At 49.7% G+C, this 5,294-nt stretch overlaps 1 non-coding gene across 1 annotated transcript; it reads right to left on the reverse strand.

The window, feature by feature from the left end:
- Window positions 1-571: 571 nt before the first annotated feature.
- Window positions 572-2,385, reverse strand: LOC142567878 (small subunit ribosomal RNA). The gene has a single exon (XR_012825282.1). It is a non-coding gene; the product is annotated as a small subunit ribosomal RNA (ribosomal RNA).
- Window positions 2,386-5,294: the final 2,909 nt, after the last annotated feature.

Genomic DNA, 5,294 nt, shown 5'->3' on the forward strand with positions numbered 1-5,294 from the left:
CTCATACCGCCAGTTCCATGACCGACCGAGCGCCACATCGTTCCTTTAGTTCTTGGGCAGCAACAAAGTCGGGTCGTTACTCCATACTCGCCGCAGAAAGCGACCGGCAGCCGCCAGCCTTTTCAGACTCGGCAGCGTTTGCCGCGGAGGACGGGAGAGCGCTCGCACCATGGTTCCGTGTGTACTAAGCGGCAGCAGCTCTCGACCGTCAGTTCCTTGACCGACCGCACGCTTCGCCGTTCCTCTCGTACTGGGCAAAGTTGCAGGTCGGGTCGTCTTACTCCCCTTCCGCGCAAGAGCGCCGAGGCGGACAGAAAGCCCACCCATTGTGCGTTACACCGTTTCTACTAGCGGGCGCGGCCAAGCCAACTGTCCAAGGTTCCAGCCTGCGTCCACTGGGCGCAACAAATTTGGCACGGGGCGCCCCTGAAAATTCAGGCAGTCCCCGGCATGTTCTGGTATAGCCGTCCCCGCGTCCTAGCGGGGCCAGCGGCGGAAAGCGTCGGGCGCAGCGCGCTGCTTCACCCACTCGGGGTTGAAACAATGGCGCCCGTCACCCTTCACAATCCGGTAATGATCCTTCCGCAGGTTCACCTACGGTAACCTTGTTACGACTTTTACTTCCTCTAAATGATCAAGTTTGGTCATCTTTCCAACAGACCGGCGCAACCGAAAGGCCGCGCCGGACATCGATCCGAAGACCTCACTAAATCATTCAATCGGTAGTAGCGACGGGCGGTGTGTACAAAGGGCAGGGAGCTTATGACTCAACGCGAGCTTATGACTCGCGCTTACTGGGAATTCCTCGTTCAAGGGGAAAAATTGCAAGCCCCTATCTCAATCACGAACGAAGTTCCACGGGTTACCCAGCTTTTTCAGACAGGGATAAACACACGCTGCTTCCTTCAGTGTAGCGCGCGTGCGGCCCCGGACATCTAAGGGCATCACAGACCTGTTATTGCTCTGTTTCGTGCGGCTAGGAGTTGCTTGTCCCTCTAAGAAGGTTGTAAGGTGCTGGGAACCCCGCACCTATTTAATAGGCTAGAGTCTCGTTCGTTATCGGAATTAACCAGACAAATCGGTCCACCAACTAAGAACGGCCATGCACCACCATCCACCGAATCAAGAAAGAGCTCTAAATCTCAATCCTCCCAGTGTCCGGGCCGGGTAAGTTTTCCCGTGTTGAGTCAAATTAAGCCGCAGGCTCCACTCCTGGTGGTGCCCTTCCGTCAATTCCTTTAAGTTTCAGCTTTGCAACCATACTTCCCCCGGAACCCAAACACTTTGGTTTCCCGGAAGCTGCCCGCCGAGTCATTTGAGTAACTCAGGCGGATCGCTGGTTGGCATCGTTTATGGTCAGAACTAGGGCGGTATCTGATCGCGTTCGAACCTCTGACTTTCGTTCTTGATCAAAGAAAACATTCTTGGCAAATGCTTTCGCAGTAGTTCGTCTTGCGACGGTCCAAGAATTTCACCTCTAGCGCCGCAATACGAATGCCCCCGTCTGTCCCTCTTAATCATTACCTCGTATTCCAAAAACCAACAGAACAGAAACGAGGTCTTGTTCTATTATTCCATGCAAGTTTATTCAGGCGACTCGCCTGCGTTGAGCACTCTAATTTTTTCAAAGTAAAAGCACCGGCCTTCTCGAGGCACACAATGAAGTGCACCAAGAAAGGACCGGCATGATCAGTCCGAGCCGTCGCATCGGGTAGATGCACTACTCGTCTGGAACTGAGATCCAACAACGAGCTTTTTAACCGCAGCAGGTTTACTATACGCTATTGGAGCTGGAATTACCGCGGCTGCTGGCACCAGACTTGCCCTCCAATTGATCCTCGTTAAAGGATTTAGAGTGTACTCATTTCAATTACGGGGCCTCAAAAGAGTCCCGTATTGTTATTTTTCGTCACTACCTCCCCGTGCCGGGAGTGGGTAATTTGCGCGCCTGCTGCCTTCCTTGGATGTGCTAGCTGTTTCTCAGGCTCCCTCTCCGGAATTGAACCCTGATTCTCCGTTACCCGTAACAACCATGGTAAGCAAGTAACCTACCATCGAAAGTTGATAAGGCAGACACTTGAAAGAAACGTCGCCGGCTCGTGGCCATGCGATCAGCACAAAGTTATCCAGAGTCACCACACAATACGGGCCGAAACCCGATCGATCTGGGTCTAATAAAAGCACCCGTCGCCCAAAGGGCTTCAGGCTCACTGCATGTATTAGCTCTAGAATTGCCACAGTTATCCAAGTAGGAAGAAACGATCTAAGGAACCATAACTGATTTAATGAGCCATTCGCGGTTTCGCCTTATTTCGGCATGTACTTAGACATGCATGGCTTAATCTTTGAGACAAGCATATGATTACTGGCAGGATCAACCAGGTAATCGTTCAACTGCGCGTCCAGCCTTTCAAGCAGGCCGGACGCCGTTTTTGCGATGCCGAGGCCACCTTCAGGCGCCCCAACACGCTTCGTTCTCGCAAAGTGTAGCACTTTGCACAGTCCGAGACGACGGCGTACGAGCTCGCTATACCGGGAGACAATGTATGGGTTCCGATAGCCTGCGTGGCTGTTTGTATTATTTTCTCAGCCAGCGCGGCGGTCGCCGAGTTCTTCAGCCGACAAAAGCTGCAGCAAGCGAATGCCCTGGCAAGTGGGCGCGCGCTTCAAGAAGGTTGCCTAGTGGTCGTTATACACTCTTAAGCAAAATTACACCGTTTTGCCACACAATAATAATCGTCAGCTGTGTTGTTCGCATTTCCTTTCTTAACGCGGCTAGCCCGGTACTTTCCAGTAACGAACGGCATGCACGTAATCAGCATGACATAGCATTCCCGACGGGAAAGTAGTGGCCGCGGCGTTTCCTAGAAAGGAAACGCTAGCAAGGCAGATGGCGATAATTGTTGTCTGGCAGAGATACACCCAAAAGGGTGTAACTTTGACTAAGAGTGTAGACGGTGGCAGACATTGGGATGCTGAACAAATCCGCCACTTTGTCAATAACAGCTGGTGGGAACACTGAAACAGTGTAGTGCAACTATCACAGCGAAGCTGTTAGGGTCACTTGCCACAAGATCGTGTCCGTGTGTGAACAAAACCTATCGCCAGCAACATTGGATCCAGCGTCATCGTATTATTCCACAGCTGGCTCCTTGGCGCCCCTCGGTGCTACCGCGCGAACGCGCTCGAGCAGTCGCTCCCCCATTTGTCGTCGTCGTTTACTAACGCGACATAAGGGCTTTAACGCGACAGCGTTAAGGAGCTCGTGTCGCAGAAAAGCCGGTGTCGTCGGTGTCGGCGTGAGCGGCGTTGGCCATGAGCGATAAATACCAGAAGGCACTTCGTAAATAAAAAAACATCGTGCAAGATGGGCTGGTGGGAATCGAACCAGGGTCTCCGGAGTGTGAGACAGAAACGCTACCACTCGGGCACGGATTCGTTCCTTCAAACATGAACAAAATCTCCTCTGTTGTATGCGGTGTTGCCTTAGAAACGTGCCGTACAAAGTTATACTGCGGTGTATATCGGTAATTATGACCATGTAACATACAGAAGTCGCAGTTTCACGAGTAGCGAAGTAAGTTTCCGCTACATTTCTTCTGCGCACACGCAGAGTCATCTTGGGCAAACACAGAAGACGCTACGTACGGCGCTGCACCGACACGTGGCGCTCCACTCGCCCCATGATTAAAGCCCCTCCCATGATCGTCTCCGCCTTCATGGCGCGTCGGGCCCGGCTATCTGTGCCGATCGCGACGTTTGGCTGGCGTAGCGCGTTTGAGTAGGCGGTGCGAACGGGAAGGCGAAGCTTAAGCGTCCTCCAATTTTTCAATTCATTAATTCATTAATAATTTATTAGGACACACAACGACGTAACCCATTTCACAGCGAATTACAGGGCAGCTGTTAAGGGCTTGTGAGGACCGATCCCGATGGTAGCGAAATACCGGGCCCACCCGCGGCGGAGGTGATTTAGGCGTTAAGCACTCGCCATACATGGGCCGATCCCGAAGATGCGGCAATGCAGGGCGGACCCGCGGAGGATGTGAAGCAGACGTTAAGCACTGCCCATAGTGTGCCGATCCTGAAGATAGTGCAATGCCGTGCCGACCTGTGGCGGAGGTGCAGTTCGCCATTATGGGGCCCACATACACAGCTTCTTTGGTAATATTTTTTTCACAGGGTGGGAGGTCACTGACTTTTTTTACTTGAGAACAGATGACAGCGATTTGAAATTGTAATTCAGCCTGAAAAAACCACGCCGAGGGATTTTCAACTCAATTCAGCTTTATTCAACATCTTCCAGATGTCTGGAGCACGGACAAAAAGCGTGGAAAGGCTCGACTAGGTCCGTGCAACGTAGCCTGGCGTACAGTGGCATCAATTCCATACAAGCAGAGGAGAAAATCAGTGTGCAGGAAGTGCAAAAGATTCAGAAAATACAAAATCGATGCAGACAGCAGGCAAATATGTGCATAAGGAAAATTTATAAATATGCAAGAACATCGTGGGAAATTCACTGGATCAGAAACGAGATAAAAAAGTACAGAAAATAGAAGCAGTGCTTGCACAAAAAATAAAACAATGGAGAGTTATACATATATGCTAGTCACTAGTCGCTATCACAGCTACAGACAGTTTTCGCAGAGAACTAACAAACGAATTATGAACCTACTTCGAAACTGCGTCACTACCGCGTTTCTTCCATTGCCTTTATTCCGTGTTTTCGTTTTTCCATTCTTGTTACTTGATTTTTAAGTCTTTCTTTTTGCTCTGTTACTTTTGTGCTCATTTACCTGTAGTTGCTGTATTTTGTTTGCGATGTAACTCTGTTCTTCACTTCTCCTTGTACTTATTTTATATGTACTGATGTATTAAGCCCCCTCCCCTCTATAATGCTTTCTGTAGGCCCTAAGAGTAATAATAAATAAATAAATAAATAAATAAATTGCGTAGCTGATTCAAAGAGATCAATTCTATATCCGTGCAATTTTGGCCAACTCATTTAACAAGGTTGGTATTGTGTACATTAACATTTGCTTACTATGGCTCATGCGGCGTCTATCAACTTTCCATGTTTCGGTATATCGTGTTTTGTATGCAGGGGAATTTTTTCGCAACCTCGCCAGTGATTTAGGAAGGTAATGTTTCTTGTTTCGTTCCCGCCTATGTTTTCGAAGTAGTCTAAAATTGTACATACATTGCACGTTAACAAGCTTAAGCTTGTTCAACATGTTTTTAAAGCTCCTTACCTAAGTCACACAGAGGACAAGTCCTATTGCACGCTTCTGAAG

Source organism: Dermacentor variabilis, unplaced genomic scaffold (genome assembly GCF_050947875.1).
Source record: "Dermacentor variabilis isolate Ectoservices unplaced genomic scaffold, ASM5094787v1 scaffold_14, whole genome shotgun sequence".
Classification (NCBI taxonomy): domain Eukaryota; kingdom Metazoa; phylum Arthropoda; class Arachnida; order Ixodida; family Ixodidae; genus Dermacentor; species Dermacentor variabilis.